At 43.1% G+C, this 21,329-nt stretch overlaps 1 protein-coding gene across 3 annotated transcripts in view; it reads right to left on the bottom strand.

Moving 5' to 3' along the window:
* The window catches only part of LOC118675946 (LIM domain containing preferred translocation partner in lipoma), a 665,496-nt gene extending 647,832 nt beyond the window's left edge, over nucleotides 1–17,664 (bottom strand). For all 3 annotated transcript variants that reach the window (XM_036348974.1, XM_036348968.1, XM_036348971.1), the window contains exon 1: nucleotides 17,541–17,664. The gene's annotated coding sequence lies outside the window, so the exon portion shown is untranslated. The remainder of the gene's footprint in view (nucleotides 1–17,540) is intronic.
* Nucleotides 17,665–21,329: the final 3,665 nt, after the last annotated feature.

Genomic DNA, 21,329 nt, shown 5'->3' on the forward strand with positions numbered 1-21,329 from the left:
GGTGTCTCCTGCACAGCAGCTCTACCACTGTAGTCGCAGCTGGTCCTCACAGTCAATTGGCCTGGATGTCAATTCCTCTCAGTGACACCAACAGCAATCAACTCTCAACTGCAACAAGACTGTGCTCACAGCCCACAAAAGGGTGCACCTAGAGCTCTCACCTCAGGTGACTGGGGAGGCTGAGCCACTGGGCCCTATAGAACACCTACTACACTCTACCAACCTTCACTCTACCAACTCAAGGAGACATAGCAGCTTTACCCAATATATAGAAACAAACACAGGGAAGCAGCCAAAATGTGGAAACAAAGAAACATGTCACAAAGTTTAAAAATGGAAGAAAGGAAATTACTGCATATAGAGTTCAAAACCATGGTTATAATGACACTCAAGAATCTTCTAGAAACCTCAAAAGAAAAAAATGGAAAAGAACCAGTCAGAAAATAATCATACACTGACTGAAATAAAGAATAATATACAGGGATTGAATGGTAGAGTAGACAATTCTGAGAATCAAGTCAACAATTTGAAATACAAGGAAGCAAAAAACACCCCACCAGAAAAACAAAAAGAAAAGAGAATCCAAAACTATGAAGATAGTGTAAGGAGCCTCTAGGGCAACTTAAAGTGTACCAACATTCACATTATGTGTGTGTGTGTGGCGGCGGGGGGGGGGGGGGGGGGGGGGGCGGGGGGGGGGGGGGGGGGGGGGGGGGGGGAGAAGAAGAGAGAGAGCAAAATATTGAAAACCTATTTGAAGAAATAGTGACAGAAAACTTCTCCTACCTGGTGAAAGAAAGAGAGTTATAAGTCCAGGAAGCACAGAGAGCCCCAAACAAGAGGAACCCAACAGGAACCACAACAAAACACATCATAATTAAAATGCCAAGGGCTAAAGACAAATAGAGAATCTTAAAAAACAGCAAGAGAAAAGCAGTTAGTTACCTACAAGGGAATACCCATCAGCTGATTTCAACAAAAACTATGCAGGCCAGAAGAGAGTGGTAAGAAATATTCCAAGTGATGAATAGCAAGGACCTACAGCCAAGATTACTCTACCCAGCAAAGCTATCATTTAAAATTGAAGGTCAGGCCCTAACCGGTTTGGCTCAGTGGATAGAGCATCTGCCTGCGGACTCAAGAGTCCAAGGTTTGATTTTGGTCAAGGGCATGCACCTTGGTTGTGGCACATCCCCAGTGGGGAGTGTGCAGGAGGCAGCTCATCGATGTTTCTCTCTCATCGATGTCTCTAACTTTCTATCTCTCTCCCTCCTCTCTGTAAAAAATCAATAAAATATATTTAAAAAAAATAAAAAAATAAAAAAATAAAATTGAAGGTCAGATAAAGAGCTTCACAGACAAGAAAAAGCTAAAGGAGCTCATCACCACCAAATCAGTATTATATGAAATGTTGATGTGTATTCTTTAAGAAGAGGAAGGAGAAGAAAAAAGATTTTAAAAAATGGCAACAAATACACACTATTAACAATTGAATCTAAAAATCAAAATAAACGAATAAGAAATCTAATGAACAGAATAAACTGGTGAGTAAAATAGAATCAGAGGCATAGAAATGGAAGAGACTGATGATTCTCACAGGGAAGAGGAATGGGGGGGGTGTGCAGGAAGAGATTAAACAAAGTACATATATGCATTACCAATAGACACAGACAGTAAGGTGACAAAGGCCTGGGGTGGAGCGGTAACTGGGTGGAGGGGGGAAAAAGAGAGACATCTGTAATAATCTCAACAATAAAGGTGTTTTTTTTTAAAGCCCATTTAATTTTGTTTAACTTGAACTTTTCCAAACTCACTTGGTTATAGGACCTTCTTGCCATAGGACATTTCTAACATTTTGGAAAACACTATCTTAAGAATCACAGCATTTAAGGAACTTTAGTGCTCCTACAGCTGCACCTTATCCAATATTGCAACTACCGTACCTCTCATACTTGTCTTCCATAAGAGCAAGGACCTTTGTCCAAATCATGATGGTATCCCTGGCACTCAGCAAAATACCTTACAAACTTTAGTCCAATAAGTGTGTTAGGTGAATGAATTAATTCAATTTTTTCATATCTTAAGATGAAAGAATAATGATAAATATGTCAGCATGACCTCCTCTATATATTCTTAAGTGTTTAAAAGAATGTCTTACACAAAAAATGTGCTCAATAATTCTTGAAGAATGTAATGCAATGCAATGGAACAGAAATTTCTCAGCTATGCCCAAAGCCAGAAGCTCCCCTAGCACTATGAACTCCTGCCTCTTCAACTCCTTCACCCAAGTTGAGTGTCAACCAGAAGAAAATGAAGATGACAAATCAGAAGAGTAAAGCCAAGAGTAAACCTAAGGCCCTTTGGGGTGGTGCTTGCAAACTGATGGCAATAAACAAGACCTGTCTGCATCGTATTTAGACTTAATAAGATAGTTTGCTGACTGTTAATTAAATGCTCAGTGGTTGTTACCAACCGTGGTGATTAACTTAATTTTGAATTAAATAAGCAATAAATGCTTAACTGAAGTTCTATTAAATTTTACCCAGCAAGTAAGGAATATGAGGCTCCTAATTGACTTTAAACTAGTTATGGCAAGTTAGTTGAATTTTTATTACCTGAGGATAACTGCCGTATTAAATCTAAATTGACTATTTTATTTGATAAGAGAAATGTGTCTCCTGTTCTTCCCATTTACCAAAAACGTGTCCAAGAAGGTTCACAGTTGGATCAGAATTGTTTTGTTTTCTAGTCCTGTTTTAAAAATAAGTTTATTCATTTAAGAATGAATAAATGTAAGAGGCAAAGAGGTCTAGGAAGGAGTTCTCTATGAGACTAAAAACCAGATAATTGCCCTAGGTGGTTTGGCTCAGTGGATAGAGCATTGGACTATAGACTGAAGGGTGCCAGGTTTGATTTTGGTCAAAGGCATATGCCTGTGTTGCAGGCTTGATCCCCAGTTGGGGGCATGCAGGAGACAGCAGATCAATGATTCTCTCTCTTCATTATTGATGTTTCTATCTCTCTCTCCCTCTCCCTTCCTCTCTGAAATCAATAAAAAAAATATGTTTTTTTTAAAAAAAAGGTAGTCATATTTTCTAAATCGGGACTCTGCTTTCTCAATATAGATATGGGTTGGAGATGTTTAGACATCACTATTCAGAACTTCCCAGGATGTTTCCCATAGTTTAAAAGGCTACTAATACAAAACATTTTAAGTCACAGTTACTGTTCAAATAAATGGTTGGTTCTGCTACAAAACAAGCTGTATGACCCCAGTCCGTGGTCGGCAAACTGCGGCTCGCGAGCCACATGCGGCTCTTCGGCCCCTTGAGTGTGGCTCTTCCACAAAATACCCACTTCTGCATATGGGCCACGAAGTTTCAATCACACTGTACATGTGTGCCCGCACGTGGTATTTTGTGGAAGAGCCACACTCAAGGAGCCGAAGAGCCGCATGTGGCTCGCAAGCTGCAGTTTGCCGACCACTGCCCTAGGTAATTAACCTCATTCTTCCAGGTCTCAGCTACCACCCATGTTAAATGAGGAGGTTGAACTGGAGATCCCTGACTTTATTCATTTTTTTCTTTGTAGTATGTATGGCCCCTGGAATATTAGCTGGCACACATAATCAGTGCTCAATAAACATTGACCAAAAAAATGAGTTAATACATAAATAAAGTTTAGGCAACTCAAAACACTAAGCATGTTTAGTCCTTTCATAACAAGCTTCCCCTGCCCAGACCATTTTTAAATACTGCCACTTGACAATTCACACAAGGGGAAACAAACCTTAACCATTTCTTGGGAATTACTTTTAGTAATTAAAGAATGTAAATTAAAACTATAATGAAATAGCATTGCTTACATATTAATTTAGCAAAGACAACTACAAGTCATAAAGTTAAGTCCTGGGGAAGTCACAGAGAAAAAGTAGACTCACGCATTGCGAATGACTGCAAATTAGAAGTCTTTCTGGAGTATGTATGGCAACTGGTATGAAAAGTAATAGAAATATCTTATATCTTTGAGCCTACAATGCTCCTTTGAAAGAAGTTAAAACTTACTTAACCTGCCAATAAACATTGACTTAAGGTCTACTATTTGTCATACTCTATGGCAAAATACAAGGACAAGGATGTGATTGTATTATCATCTGGTGGGTTGACAAAGAGCAAAGAGGACAGAGATAACATTTTTTAGCAGAACCACACGGAAGGCACTATGATCCCCTTTTATACATGATGAATTGGAGATTCCAAGAGGTTAAGTAATCGTATACACAAATGCAAAGTTATTACACGTGTTTAACTGTAAAGCACTAACAAGTGGCAGAGCCATGATTTGAACCTAAACCTGTCTGGCCCGCCAAACCATATGCATTTTCTACTACATCCCTGAGGAAATTAACATACATATTCAGATAACCGTATAATACAAAGGATAAAATGATAGCCACTGTTTGGAAAAGTGAAAGTGCCAAAGAAATAATTGTCTTTAGAAAATAATTAAGAAGGAAGAAAAAGGTATTTGTCCTCTTATATTTATCATTGCATTTTTTAACATGTTGAAATCGTATTTAATTGTTTTTAAAAAATAAAGCTATCCTAGAATGCACATGGGTAAAGTTTAAATCAGGATTTATCAATTTCAAAAAGTATTTAGTTATGAAAAAAATAAATATAAAATCCTAACAGCTTCTTTTGTAACAATATCAAGTAGAAGGCAACATCATACACAGAAAAGCAGACATGCACTTTTGGGGATGAATTCAAGAAGGGGTATTCAAGTAAAAGAGTCTTTCTTTGTTTGCTTATTCATTTGTTTAATGAAGTTGAGTAAATATATTCTAAGTAAGTCCTTTCCTGTAGTGTTTTGATAAGAGACTGATTAATGTTCAGAGGAGTTCATTTAGGATTTCTCATTACTAAAGATATTCTTAAAACTAAAGATGTCATTTATTACTTCATTTATAGTATTCATTCATACGTTTACCCAACATATGAATTTAGCATTTATTAAATATGTAAGAACATATCAGGATCCACAGTGAATCTTAAGGATATGAATCTGAACAAAAGTAAGGTCCTGTCTTGGGGATCTTTCCAGGCTCATACAAGGAGGAATATGAAATTGTGCTAATAGAAAACTCAAGTTGAAGTCCTGGGCAAGTCACTTAATCTTTCTCAGCCTCACATTCCTGATCAGTAAAACTTAGACAATATTAATCAGTACTCACAGGACTATTGTGAGGATTTACCTGTATGTGTAGGAAAACACATGATCAATTGTAAAGCACTATAAAAATGGCAACTGGCAGAAAGTGCCATGACTATATTGTTGGATTCCATGTTGAGCAGGTTCATGCAGGCTGGCCTAGACCATATGATCTCCTTGGTAAGTGGCACCAAAATAGTGGCTCCACACAACTCCACATGAACTTTACTTCACCATTCTTAGTACCTAATCATCCATTTTTAACACTCTCTGCCTTTTGCCCAATTTTGCTATGGACTTTGCATGTGTCACTGCTCAGAGTCTGGGTTTACTCTTGTTTAAATGAGAATAGGTGACCTCTAATCTACCTCTGAAATGCTCCCCATATCCATTTCCTCATCCCTAATTCAGCTTCGCTTTATCTCTTGGCTGAGCTATAGTACATCTCACCATCTCCCATACCCTCCCCTCAATCCATCCAGCATACTATAACCAGTTATTTTCCTAAAGCATAGATCCAATCACCCCACTTCCCTATTTGATGCTTCTTTCATAGTTCAGGCTCAACTCCTCAATGCAGCAATCAAGGCCTTTATCAGTCTAAGTCCCAACCTCAACTCCAAGGCCTCTCTACTAGGCAGTCATCCCCATGGACTCCAACTTTTCAAACCACCATGCACTTTCTCGCCTCTGTGTCTCTGTCCATGGTATTTCCTACCTTATCTTCTTCTGACCCACCAAATTCCCACTCTTCCTTCAAGATTCAATGACAGTCATTTCATTTGTGAAGTTTCTCCCAGATTCCTAGTTAGTCACCTTTCAATTAGAGTCAACAGATATTTGCACATATACCTCTTTTATTTTTATTTCTATGAGTTTATTTGAGCCAAACTGTCATTGCCAGAATGCAAAATGTCAATGAATTGAGAAAATGCTCCAGAGAATGGCAGTTTTATGTATTTTATACATTAGAATCAAAGGAGGAGACATAAGGAGGGATTACATGAAATTCATTGGTGGTAGATTAAGGAGGCAGGATAAAGCAAAACAGGGAAATCTCTGAGATTGGATAAAGATTAAAATGCAGAGCCCAGCCAGCATGGCTCAGTGGTTGAGCATTGACCTATGGACCACAGTTCGATTCCTGGTCAGACATATGCCCAGGTTGCAGGCTCGATCCCACCTGTGGGGCATGCAGGAGGCAGTGAATCAATGATTCTCTCTCATCACTAATGTTTCTATTTTTCTCTCCTTCTCCCTTCTTCTCTAAAATCAATAAAAATATAAAAAGAAATAAAATCAAATATGATAAAATGGAGAGATACATACTTCTTTTTCATTGGTGGGTATAGGATAGCACATACTTTTACAAACTATATTGATTTAAAAGATCGCCTGAAGGTAGGAACCGCATGCCCCAAATCCAGACTAGATTTCCACTCAGTCATTTACAAGTACCCATGGCACATGGTATTGTATAAATAAGCACAGGATTCTGTCAAATAGATGGACAAATGTATCTTCAGGGTTCTGTTCAGCTGCCATTACTGGAACCCTATTCTCCAAGTAAAGCTGCTAGGCTGTGGCCAAGAAGACAGATTTCCAGGTTGGAAATGAGCAAGACTACTGGAAAACTGACCTAACTTTCACCTCGTTCTAAGAAAAGGTGCTGCTTACCCTCCCGGTCACTGCAGAGTTTGCCTTTCCCATGAGTCACGGTATACCCCACCCTCAGTGTGGCAACTCCCTACTGCAGTTCCTAAAAATGATTATTATTCATACCAAACAAGACAGAAGCTCCAGGTGCCTTTGTTTTGTTTTGTTTTTTTCTTCCTGGGAACTAAACAAGTACCATATTCAGTGGAAACTCATCAGAAAGAATGAGATTATTCTGTGACCTCTTGGCACAGAATTTGGTACCACATTGGGGTATTACAGTTAGAGATCTTTACCAACATAGGCCACTGATGGAAAACAATAGATTCAAAAAGCCAGCTAATATACACACATGGACAGAAACTCAATCTTATTTCTTAACTCTTAATAGCCAAAACAATTTTAGCTGCCCCAGTGCATCTTGGACTAAACCTTCCTGTCCTTCAGTGTCCAACCCATGGCCCAGCACTTCCAACAAGCTTCTGCACATGTTCCAGTGGACTTACCCACTCCAGAAATCCTTCATTTATACTACTCTGGTGGCACTTTCTTATATTTTAAACATTATTAACATGTTTTATCAAATCTAATAAATTAACTCTAAGTGCCTACAACCTAGACATCCATTTCAAACATCCGCAAAGTTTACCTTTATGAATGTAGTTCATTGAACATACATTTCTTGAGCGCCTAACATCTCCTCTAACAAAAACAGTATACGTGCGCTGAGTCCTTATCTTAGGCCTGGCCTTAAGTATATTACTTACACTACCTTACTCAATATCCACCTACAAGTAAGGTGACCATATAATTTATCCTCCAAATCGTAACAACTCTGAGGATAAAAGGGGACACTATCAATACTACACCAGGACACAGGCAGAAACTAGGGCTGTCCTGGGAAAACCAAAAAGAACAGTCCCTCTACTTCTTAAGCACATAATGTTGCTACAGCCATTTTTATAGATAAGGAAAGAAAGGCTAATATTGAGGAGAGGAAACCCTTAAATGCAAATGTGATTTCCTAAATATGCCAACAAACTCACAGTACGTTCGCTCAGCCATGTTCTCCTAATAGGGAAGGTCCTCTATGTCCCAGAGCCTCTGCTACGTGGGGGCTGAGCTGCTGGTTCATGGCCTGAGTAACTAAGGAATGCTGACAATGACTGTGGTAGACAAGGTGATCATACTGGAGTGGAAGGAGGCCAAAGCACAGTTCTTAAATGTCAGTAAAATAGCCCTGTCTTGTCCAAAACCTTTGCTTAGGTGCCCAATGAAAGCTTCCCACACACGTTTCTGAAGAAGACCTGACACCAATCCTCAGAACCAGTGTCTCATTTGAACTACATGGGGATTTGATGTGAGGCCATGACACAAGCAATTGCTGTAGTAGAAGCAAACCCCGCAGACTGGAAAACACAACACAAACAAAATCCAAGAGAGTGGGATGTGCCAGTGGGAGAAGGGACACAGCACAGCCACTCACTGGTGACGGACGATCTCTGCACAGATAAGAACGCCTATGAACACCTGTGCACACACCTCATATTCTCAACAGTAGTGTCCTCATTAATGAGATGTCTTACTAAGAATTAGTAAGTCAGTAAACCAAATCGTGCCTGTGACCAGCCCAGGGAGCACAGCTAGGATACGAACTTGGACCAATCTGGGTCTAGATCCCAGGGTATCCACCAGAAGGGTAAGGTGCCATCACTGTGTGATAGGCACCATGCCAGGCACCAGGAATTGCCACATTATGTACTACATTACCTTTTAAAAAGCCCCTTGATGCATATGTCTCTGGTTCTCACAAATACACTGTGATGTACCATATGACCTCTGTGTGAAGGGAACTGAAACTCAGGATTATTCTGGAATTTGCTTAAGATCACAGGGCTAGTGGGTGGCTCAAACACAGGTCTTTGTTTTTCCTATACCAAAAACCATTGGTGATGATACTGGTAGAGAAAACAGCATAAGCAAATGATAGCATGGTAAAGCCCAGACCCTCAGGATTCTGGAGTCTCCAAAACAATTCTCAGTTTTCTTCCAAAGTCACAGACACAGGCAGCTAAGGTTACTAATTAGCACACAAAAACCAGGGCTGTCCGGGGAAAACCAGAAAGAACAGTCCCCCTATCTCTTAAGCATGTACTGTGCTACAGTCATTTTTATAGACAAGAAAAGGGAGGTTAGCCCTGACTGGTTTGGCTCAGTGGATAGAGTGTCAGCTTACGGACTCAAGGATCCCAGGTTTGATTCCGGTCAACGGCATGTACCTTGGTTGCGGGCACATACCCAGTAGGGAGTATGCAGGAGGGAGCTGATCGATGTTTCTCTCTCATCGATGTTTCTAACTCTCTATCCTTCTCCCTTCCTCTCTGTAAAAAATCAATAAAATATATTTTAAAAAAAGAAAGAAAAGAAAAGGGAGGTTAACATTGAGGAGAGGAATCCCTTAATATCCAAATGTGTTCTCCTAAAAATGCCAACAAGGTAAAATAATAGCAATGGTTTTTGCCTGTGTATGGGGCTTGCTAAGGACTTTCACATCCATTTCTCATGCTCACTTATGGAAGAAATGAAGACACAGGACAGGCGCTTTTGAGACACGAGTCTGATTTTCCCTCTGCCACTTCAGGCCAGGCACCCTGTGGGAAGGCTTCTTCTCCCCTGAATGCTTGCCCACACTCAGAGACAAGACTGATCCTGCTGACACATCTCCTGGACTGCAGCTGGGAACTGGATAATAAAAAACAATTGTAAAATGTATTCGCCACATAAAAAGTGCTATGAAGGCTATGAAATACTAATGGATTCTGTGAGATGGTTTGTGATGGGCAGGTTTAAGAGGGAAGGAAAAAAACAGGAGGATAGGGTCCTATACTGGCAAGCAAAAATACTTAGAAATAAAAGGAGAAAAAGGAGAGTGCCAGGGGTGGGGGTGGGACTGTCACAAGCAAGGAGCCTGGGAGTTATCAAGGAATCAGAAGCTTGGTTCTTGTAAGCAAGCCACAGGCATAAATGGAAGTAAAAGAAACAGATTCCCAAACCACACATAAACTCAAACTGAACCATCTTAATCACTTTGTTTTCCAAATGCAAAAGCACAAGATTCAAGCCTAGTAACAATGAGCTCTTAAGTCAGCGGTTCTCAACGTGTGGGTCGCGACCCCTTTGGGGGTCGAACGACCCTTCCACAGGGGTCGCCTAAATACATCCTGCATATCAGATATTTATATTACGATTCATAACAGTAGCAAAATTACAGTTATGAAGCAGCAACGAAAGTAATTTTACGGTCGGGGGTCACCACAACATGAGGAACTGTATTAAAGGGTCGTGGCATTAGGAAGGTTGAGAACCACTGTCTTAAGTTTTATCCCCTCCCAAATTCTCCTAGGCAAAGCCCCTGGGGTGGGGGTGGGTGGAGAAGGAATGTGTCAGGCCAGGCTCAGCAGAAACAGAATCAAAAACACCTTTGAAAGAGAGCTGGCCACAGCCCAATTCCAGCTCAGCTGTCAAAGATGTAACAGAGCAAGTCTGTTCCTTTCCCTGGGGCCTCAGTTTCCTCTCCACTGCAATAAGGAAGCAGGTCTCTCTGGCCACCACCACCCAGCCTGCACTTCTAAGGCAGAAACTGGCTGCCAGCTTGCTGGTTCTCCTACTGCCTACAACCTTTGGTCACATAAAACAGTTTTCCCAGCCAAGGCTGATAAGCTAGCAAATAATTAGAAGGACAAGAGTAAGAGCTAAGCTGCCTAATATGATTCTAATAGCAAACAGCTTCCAGAATCCCTTTTTCCCTCTCTGCTCTGCTGAGCTGATACAATTCCAGTATCTCCTGCCCTGGAACATTTCAGCAGCCTTCTGAGCAGGCCCCTGCCTGGGGTGTTAACCTGCTACCATTTGTCACCAGACCTCTCTGAAGCTCAGGGGCAGCAAGGCCCTCCTTTGCTGTAACAGTAACAATAGCCCTCCTGCCCTCCTTAAACCCCTGCCATCATCCTTAGGTATCCTATCAGCCTTTATAATCTAATCCTCGGTGCCATCTTACAGTGATCTCCAAGCACACCCTTCTATTTTGCAAGCACCCTTAGGCCTCAGGGTTATGCATGTATATCAAGGCCTCTATGCCTGGAATGCTCTTCCATACCATTCACCATATGAACTCTTGCTCTCTCTTCAAAACCCTTCCAGATGCTGGTCACTCCATTCTTAGTGCTCCCATTAGCCCTTTGTTCATCACTCTATTAAGGCCTTACCATGTTCTATTTCAATCTCTCTCTTATGCTGGAATCAAAACCCTCGAAAACAGACCCTTGTCTTTGTAAGCCAGTATTCAGCATTTCTGACTAGCATATGGTGATCACTCAGTACACATGTGTGGAAATCAATACAAGAGGTTGAGCTAGATGAATGGCAGAAGGGGCAGAAAGTCCAGGAATGGCTTCATGGCACAAAGTGGGTTTGGGCTTTGAATTTAATGGATCATAAGTTTACAGCAAGCAGAGAGAATGGACAGGCCAGAAACTATAAGGACTAGGCTGGTGATGAAAGAATATGAAACTATGACTTTCCAACATAGTTTGGATAAATAATATGATTATGGGCACTGGAAAACAGCATATGCAAAGGCATGGATAAGAAAACAGAGGAATGTTCAAAGACAACAGAACCACCTGTCTGTGTGAGAGAAAACTGAAAGAGCAGTTTCAACTGAAATTTCTCTTAGGATAACTAGTTTAAAGACCCAACACAGAACTCCTAACCTTGACCCGGACAGTGGGACTGCCCAATGCCATCTGTGGCAGGTAGAGCATAAGTCAGTGATGGCGAACCTATGACACTCATTTTTTTGATTGATTTTTCTTTGTTAAATGGCATTTGAATATATAAAATAAATATCAAAAATATAAGTCTTTGTTTTACTATGGTTGCAAATATCAAAAAATTTCTATATGTGACACAGCACCAGAGTTAAGTTAGGGTTTTTCAAAATGCTGACACGCCGAGCTCAAAAGATTCGCCATCACTGGCATAGGCGAATCTCAATGGAGCCCTGTGCCCACAAGCCCAAAACAATCCCTTTCTCCACCTAACAAATATTTCCAGAATGCCTAACATGTGCCAGGCACTCTTCTGGCTACTGGGAACATGACCATTAACAAAGGTATCCTTGGGATCCTCATGAAAATTATTTTAAAGTGGAGTGGAGACAAAAACAAGCAAACATATAAGGTCAAGTGATGATTCATGCTTACACTGTTTCAGTTCATTTATTTCACAAAAATATACTAAACATCTTCAGAGCACCAGAAATGATAGGGATTCTAAGATGAGAAAATCAAGTAAGTAAACTTTGCTGGATGACATTCTTGGGGTCTCTCCCCAGAAAATAGCTGCATCTGTGAATCTTTAAAATGCAAATGACCCACCTGAGGCAGGTAGGCCACAGGGAAGCATTTGAGTCCTGAACCTGCTTTTCTTGGAAGAAGAGGTCAGCATGACATAGGGAGGGCAGGATCCAACAAGAACTATTTGGCTCAACTCCAGAGGACATCTAGCATTTTCCAAGGAAATATAGGTCATAGGCAATGACTAAGGTCAAGACACTCCATCAAATCCTTATCACCTTAGTACTATAGTTAATACTATGTACTATAGTTAATAATTCTATGATATATATGAAAGTTAGAGTAAATCCCAAGAGTTCTCATTACAAAGAAAATTTGTTGTCTTTTTTTGCTTTTTATTTATTTTGTATCTATATGAGATGATGAATGCTAACTAAACTTACAGTGGTAATCATTTCACAACATATGTAAGTCAAACCATTATGCTGTACACCTTAAACTTATACTAGTACAGTGATGTATGTCAATTATATCTCAGTAAAACTAGGGGAAGGGGGTACATAATCCTTATCACTACAGAGGAGAAGAGAGGAGGGGGGTAATATTGTAGGGGGAGGGGTTGCAGATAATTTGCTAGAGAGGCTCTCACTTCTCCAGTTAGGTTTGGGGAGAGAAAACACCCAAAGGGTAGAGGGAAAGGTAACATCTTAAGAGAGGGAACGGTGGAGCACTAGTGTGGAATTGAGAAGACTCCTCACCCTTGATGGTAAACCCCCGATTATGATCCCACCAGCGCTCAATAGATGTATACTGAATTAAATTCCAAGGAAGAACACTGAAAATCAATGTTGATTTGAATTTTTCATTCTGTAGAGGCATAAAAGAGTGGTGACGAGGCTATAGATCAGGCAAAGGTTGGAAACTGGGCCATGTCACTTAGTAGTGGTGTAACCTTATTTAACTGAACTCATCATCTCATCTGCGAAATGAAACTAAAATCATAAAACCAACTTCAATAAATCGGCATGAGAATTCCGTAAGCACATGTTAAGCACTCAGATTTTCAAAGTTATATTCTTATTACTATTATGGTTAAGAAAGAACGATAGGAAGATTAACATTTTCTAGCCTCAATTCTGTGGCTTAAATGCTTCCAAGCATGAATCCCATTGACACTCTGGCCACCCACTCACCCTATTGGTGGAAAGTCAGAAGAGATGAAGGCCTCAAGGATACAGCTGTGTCCTTTCTCATTTCTGTGATCTGCATTAGGAAAGCACTGGCCATTTCCTCCACGCCTCCAGATGACCTAGAGACAACCCACAACACACTTCCATTCCCTCTTCCCTTCCTCTCACCCTCAGGTTCTCTGTCTCACACACACCTTCAAGCCCCAGATTTCCACCTGGATAGGCGCTTCCTCCATACAGCAAACTGTACCTTCCCTTCCTCACCTCAGTTTCTTCCAGCAAGGCACAGACAGCCTTCCAAGCCTTGTTCCAAGAAGAGTCCCCACCCACCAATGCACACACAAAGCTAAGACTCCTAATTACTGCCCAAGGTCAAAGTCTCAGGTTCACTCAACCAATTACTTAAATGTGTTACTATGCTTCCTGCATTACTATCCAAATACCTCTTCCCAGAGATGGTTTCAGAGGTCCTGCCCAGGCTTGTTCTCATGTGAATCTCTAGAGTGCTGGTTAAGGGCCCCTACAGCCTACAAGGTAAAGTTAAATCTCCTTAGAAAAAAAATAAAAGTCCCCCGCTTTCTCCAATTCCCACAGCCCACTTCATGCTAGCCATTCAAAATACAGCCTCAAGAATAAACGTTCCCAATCCACCTCACAGATTGAGGCTTACCTGTCCTTCCTCCACTTGGACAACTCTTCAGACACCACTCCCGCCGTGCTGGCTTCCCTTAAATGGACCCTCCTCAGTGCAGAGCAGCCAAAACATACCCGGAAAACAGCATGCGCATGCGCATGTACACCCGTGGTCTTCAAGAAATCCTGTCCTCCTCATCTTTATACTCCCAGGGCCAGCCAGTTCCTGGTTTGCAGTGGGTAGGCTCCTGAACTTGTATGCTTCCTGCACTGTTCATCTCCTTTATGTAAAAATAGCCGTGTGTTTCATCCTCTGATTTTACCATGTTACCTGGCACCTTCTATCCCTCTGTCCATTTTCCATTAAATGCAACAAATTTCAGGGCTAAAGGGGCTTCCCAGTACATTCCAGTGAGTTACACCTTCCCAGTGAGTTACACTCTGCCCTTGGCCAAAAACTCATCATCATCACAGCATTTGAAACCATAGTTCTGAAATCATATCTGATCTGACTATTCCACAGTTCTCCCAATAATCCATGTGAGTTCCACAGCAGGGTAAAGTCACACATTAACACCAAGAGTCAAAGTTCTGGGTTGTCATTTTGAGCACATTTCTAATTAGCTGGGTGACCTTGGGCAAGAGTTACCATGGAGATGACAGTGTCACCAGGCCTAGTTCTCAGGGGATTTTTGAGATGAAAATGGAATATCTGATGGGAAAGTGTTTTATATAAAGTGCCAAACACTGTACATTCATACAGGATATGCTTAACAACTTTTATCAAATCTAAACCATTGACTGTAAGATGTACCATCAACTTAGAATGAAAAAATTGCTCAACTATGACACATCTATGATTATAAGACAGCCCAATTTCAGCGATATTAAAATTTGAAAAAAAAAAATGTACTTTAGAACTGATGAAATACAACTTATTTGTCTCTAAAATACAGGCACTTGTTATAAAATCTTCATATTTGCCAATGGCACATAATAGGTTCTCAGTAATATATGTCAAGTAAGTGAGTGAACACCCAATGATAATATTCATAGGCCAAATTATTGCCTCTCTCTAGAAATGGGCAGCAGAAGGTTTTCCAGTGCCAGTACCTCCCCTCTCAGTCATGTCCCAACCTGCTCAAAACCCTCAAATGATGACTTCACGTCATATCCAAACTCCCAAGCCTGGCATTTTTAAGGCCCTTCATAATCAAGCCTCCTTTCCCACCAACCACAGGCTGGAACTCTGCCCCAGAGTGATGACCTCACCACCAGAATATGTCACTCCAAGGGTCCTAATCAGTCCTAGCCATAGTAACCAGCTCAGCAGCTCAGCTTCTCCTCCCTCTACCCATCCCCAAAGCCAACTCTAGGCTGGCCAGCTGCTTACAGTGAGCATGACCCTGCGGGACTGCCTAACCCAGCAGTTCTCAACCTATGGGTCACGACCCCTTTGGCGGTCAAAAGACCCTTTCACAGTGGTCGCCTAAGACCATCCTGCATATCAGATATTTACATTATGATTCATAACAGTAGCAACATTACAGTTATGAAGTAGCAACGAAAATAATTTTATGGTTGGGTCACAACATGAGGAACTGTATTTAAAGGACCAGAAGGTTGAGAACCACTGGTAACCCAAAGGTCCCAGGCCTACACCCTACCTTTCAAGCAGCTAACCCCAACTACTTCTCTTCCACCTAGAGTGTACATTCCGGACTGTAAAGGCCTGGGCATTGGAGTTGAGGGGCAGTCCTACAAAGATTCAATGCAAGACACACTTCCTTTTAACAGTCCCCAGTGCTAGCAGGAACCCTGGAAGGAGAAATGCTGGTCATGGAGTAGAGTAAATCCTATTGGAGATATTGCGCCCCCTCCCGCATCATCCACCATTATTCACTGTAGCACCGACTTTCTCTGGCCCTTCATTTTTATTTCCCCATCTGTAAGAGTGAGGCAGGGTGAGGATTGGGAAGGGGGAAAAGGAGGTAGTAGCTTCCTTTCACTCCACTTAAAGGCTTTCTTAAAATGCACAAGTGCTGAGAGAGGTAAGCCATTAAGTCACTGACACCTGAGTAAGAACAAGTTTTACTGGAAGGCAAGCAATTTAGAAAAGGGGAGAGGGTAGAAGGAGAAAGAGAATTGGAGATAAAGTTAAGTGAGTCTGGTATTAGAAAAGTAACTCAGAGAGGCCCCTAAATTTTTGCATTTTGTGTTGAGGGCTGGGAGGCAGTGGATCCCTGGGGAAGGAAGCCTAGGAGATATCTTTCTGGTCTCCATAGCACACCAAAGTCCCAAAGACATTGCTCTGTCAGAGTACCTGGTCACAAGTCCACCGATCTCAAGCACTCTCCCTCCAACCCCATGCCCTCAACACAGTAACATTTACAGTTTCAGCTCTACTCTCCACATTTTATTTAGTATTCTTTGGTCTACAGCCCACCCCCACCTGCCCCCAACATCCCACCAGCCCCAGCCCCACCCCCCACCCTACCCCCACTCCTGCGCAAATGACCTCCCTCCATGTCACTGGCTAGCTTCAGAAAACTCCCATCCTTCAAAAAGCCCCGATCAAAGGGCCATCATTGTCCGCTCTCCAGGGACCAGGAAATCAAACTCCTTTTCCTGAGCCCATTAAAAGATTATCCACGCCTTTCCCCCAGCACTCAGCACTTTATGTCTAGGGTCAGGTTCGGCTCCTCGGTGGTCTGAGCGCTCTCTGAGGGCAAGAACTGGGCCTTATCTGACTCTCCAACCTAAAAACCCACCAATGCCCTCTGGCACACAGTGGGTCCTGGAGAAATGCTGGAGAACGGAAATGAGGAATTGGGAGCCATTTATTTTCATTACAGTCGGCCTTTAGTGACTGACTTCTGGGGAGGCCCTCCTTCTCCCTGGACCTCAGTTGCCCCAACTGTAAAATGGGGGCTTGGATAACTGTATCCCTAGGCCCCTTGCATGGTGACAACTGGGATTCCGCGAAAGCTCTAAGCAGCTGGGTGTGGCCCCGCCCCCTGCGCGCCCAGAAAGGCCCAGGCTGGGGTCACACAGGGAAGGGCTCCGACCCCGCCCAGACCGCGATCTGAGCTTCCCGAAAAACTCCGGGTCCCCCTTCAATGGCGTGTACCCCGTGATTGCACCGCGGCTGGCACTTCCGCACCGCGGGCCCTTCGGCCGGGGCAGGGCGCACACTCCACACCCTGCGCCCGCGCGGCTGCCACCCCAGAGGCGCTCGCGGCGGGGGAGGCTGGGGGTTCCCGAGGCACCGGCGGGCGGAGGGTGAGGGGGAAGGAAGGAGGATTTGCAACAATACCTCTGGGAGGAGGCAGCCGGGGCAGCGGCGGTGGCGGCGGCGGCTGGAGGCGGAGGCTAAGGCGTAGGAGGAGGTGCCCAGGCACTCCCCCTCCCATTGTCCCCAGCCCCGGACAGGCCCGGCCCCGCGCCCCGCAGCGTGTCCCGCGCCCCGGATCGTGCTACCAGCCCTTACCTTGCAGCGCCCGGCTGTCCCCCTGCTCGCTAAAGCTACTTATCCCGGGAAAGCTCGCGCGGGGCCCGGGAGCGAACCCACAGACAAAAAGTGAAACTTCGGCAGGGCTGGAGCGACTGCTGGTTGGTGCCTTTCCCCCTCCTTCCTTCCCACCGTCCCCACCCCCTCCCCTCGGTCTCCCGTGCGGTGCCCTGAGAGCTGGAAGCTGACGTCAGGGGCCTGAATTCCTGACTTTGCCTGCACGCATTTGTCCATGTAAGGTATGGGAAGGCGGGTGCCCGGGAGCCGCGCGGCGCTGCCTGCTGGGGGAGGGGGCGCCCGCGGCGGGCAGGGGCTGTGCCAAAAGGTGGGCGCACAGCGGACATTTTATTTCCTGGAAATGAGAGGAGGGGACGTAGGGATTCGGGGAGCTCTCAGAGGAGGAAGAGAAAGGAGGTGTGGAGGCTTTGCCCGCACTGGAGGAAGAGGAAGAAGATGTAGAAGGAGGAAGCGGCCGAGTCGAGGGGCTGTTTGAGAAATGGGAGAACGTGCATCTGCCCTTAAAGGCGCCAACTTAGGGCGCTCAGTCTGAGCAGCAGAGATCCTGCTCAGATTCCTTCCGAGATCTGGGTCCTGAGTCTCTCCCTGGATTCCCAATAGGACTCCTAACGTACAGGAGGTCGGAGCTGGCTAAGACCAACTTCCAATCTGTCCACTTCCCACGTGAGAAAACTGACGCTCTCCGAAGAGAAATGACTTGTGCAGAGTCACACACGCCACCGACCCAGGCGCGGGACCTGGGTGTTCAAACTCACAATCCCAGTTCCCTCCTCCTGTCAGAGCCCCGACTTCCTCCTTCCCACAGAGATAGAACCAGGTTAGATGTTAGCGGGCCACGCAGACCACCCAATGAAGAGAATTCCAACTCCCTTTGGCCCGGAATCAGTTCCTGGAAGGTCTGATTGACAACCCTGGAGAACAATGACGTTGCTTCAAGGCCACTTCCTCTGTCCTAGACTCAAAAAAAGGAACCCCTGGAGTTTAGCGTTTATTTTACAGCCTGGTCCTGAAGCCCAGAAACTTTTTTCTGTGCTTATATCTCCAAAAAGAAATCAGCGAACTGGGTGAACTGATTTGAATAAAAGCAAGCCTGTTCTTGGAAAGTTAGAGTTGAATTTTCCCCTCTGACATTTGTAAATGTGCGCACTCATGGAAACCACCATTTACTATGCCAAGGAGTTATAATGTGCAGCAGCCATTGCCTGGGAGGTGGTCCAAGGCTGGGGACTTTGTTTCCTTGTATTTCTATCCTATTGATATCTACAATAATAATCCCTCACTTTGGCACATCATTAAAGCAGTTTATCAAAGCTTCATGTTAGCTAGGACAAAGCATAGTCCCCCTTTTACATTTGAGTGAAAAGGTAAAGTGACTTGCCCAACACAAGCACCTAAACTCACCTCCACCCATCCAAGTCACCTGACTAATCCCAGGATGTTTCCACCAAACAGGAGACCCTGACCTCCAGCAGGACTTAATTCCTATTCATGAATGTTGAGAGTACACTGAGTTGCCTATACATGAAACTTCCAAAACTTGGTTCTAATGGGATTTGGTGGAATTTTTTGACCAAGAATTAAAGAAATTAAAGTAGAAACTTATATTATTGCACTTAACGTCTATTTAACGCCTTCCTTATGCAAGCTCTTTGAATTCCTGAGTTCAAATTGCTTAATCTCTCTTCCTCTCAAGTTCTCACCTACACGTACAAAAATAGGAAGATAGTAGCCGAGAGATAAGGTCAAGAGTATCTAGTCCATGCAATAATGAAATAGTTTTCTTTTTGCAACTAACATAATTTGAAATTTTTTTTAAAAAAATGAACTCTTTGTTATGGGGCTCTAAAAAGATCATAACTTATTCCAACACAATTCTACCTTCAACATTTCAGCAAACCCATATTCTAAGGGGTAGTGTTTACTATGAAAAACACCTGGTATCACACAAAGTAAGAATGGATTTACCCAAAGCTCATCGGATATAACAGGACTTGACCAGCATTTCTTTTTATTTCCCCCATTAACCCACTTATAAAGAATAATAGAGTTCTAATGAGGATTAATAAGATTTAATAAGATATAATTAGAGTCATTCATTTCCTCCATCATACACATTATAAGAGTGCTGTGTTGGATCCAGAAATGCTACTAATTATGTTGAAACTGTTATATGGCTGTGTTGGGGAAGATCACTGTGTTTCTCCTCCTGAAATATTTATGAATTACCCAGGTGGGCATGGTGTTAGCATAAGCATTATATAAAGTTAATCACAAAAGATGATTTCAACTCATGAAGCACTCACCAGGAGTATAAGAGGTAAAGTCATAAATTGGATGCTTGGCAAACTACATGCAGAGTTGTCATCAATGCAAGATCAAATCAAAAGGCTCATTGTCATTTGCTGATCTGGTTTCTTTTGGATTCTCACTTTTCTCAGCATCGCTATTAAAACCTGCTGTGTGCAGGGGCTTTGGAAAGAAGGGAAGGGTGTGTAAACTTGCAGACTCAATGCTAAAAAAAATACAGATTTATAAATTGGAAGACTAACAGAAGCACAGAATTTCAGGTGGGGCAGAGGTTATGTATTCCGATGATTACACATGGTAGCCTAAAGGCCTACAGAAGCATTCTGACTGGTCCAGTGATAGCACACAAAACTTTGAGGAAGGCCTGGCTGTGGTCCCACCATGCCCTTGCATCCATTATAGCCTCTTACCCAAAGGCCCTTGTGTAGCTCAAGTCAATCTTTTCTTTGTGTCTCTGATATGCCAGGCAATATTCTAAAGATTGTTCATATGCTTTTCATTTAATCCTCACAAAGCCCTTCTGAGGTTGGCATTATCACTTTCTCTATTTTGGCCATGAGGAAAGTAAAGCCCAGAGAGGTTAAGTGGTTTGCTCTTATGCCAGAGCTAGTAAATGGGTAAGCTGAGATTCCCCCTGAGCCTAGGCAACCTGGTGCTTTGCTCACTCACTGCTGAGTGACCATCTGGTCTCAGTTGGAACACTCTGATGTGCAGAACTCATAATCTCCAACAGCTGACCAAGGAGAAAAGATATGAAGAGGCTACTGGAGAAAAAAGGACAAGGTTAGGCATGGAAGATAAACATCAACATGATGTTGCCTCTCCATGCTTAACACCCATCAGGCCACACTCCTTAATGTGGTTTGCACAGCCCTTCAGATTGTCTGCCAGTCCTTTACATGTACTTACCCTCCAGCCAAATGAAATTCTAGTGGTTTCCCAAACATATCTTACCTGTTCATGCTTATCTGCCTTTACACAGGTTCTTCTTTCTTCCAGGAGCCCTCTTCCTTCTCTCTCCACCAGGCAACCCTTACCTAACCTCTTCAGATTCCCCTTAAATAATGCCTCTTTTGAGAGGCCTTCTAGCCCCTACAGACATATTACTCCTACAGAGTGCTACCATTACTCTGCTTATCTCAATCCATATGACTCTGACTAGTGTCATTGGTTACCTTGTCTTTCTCTGCTACTGGACTGAGAATCTAATTTATCTCTTAGTCCTTAACACAGGGCTTGCATTGATCATTGCAGACACTCAATTGTTTCTCCTCCTCCCCTCCTCTTCCATCTCCTTCTCCTCCTCCTCCTCCTCCTTCTCCACCTTTTAAATCTTTATTGTTGAAAGTATTACATTTGTCTTCTCCTTTTTCTTCCCCTTCTCCTTCCCCTCCTCCCCCTCCTCTTTCTCTTAAACCTCCTCCCTCTTCTTCCTGTCAAAGG

The sequence above is a fragment of the Myotis myotis genome, unplaced genomic scaffold (genome assembly GCF_014108235.1).
Source record: "Myotis myotis isolate mMyoMyo1 unplaced genomic scaffold, mMyoMyo1.p scaffold_m19_p_2, whole genome shotgun sequence".
NCBI lineage: Eukaryota > Metazoa > Chordata > Mammalia > Chiroptera > Vespertilionidae > Myotis > Myotis myotis.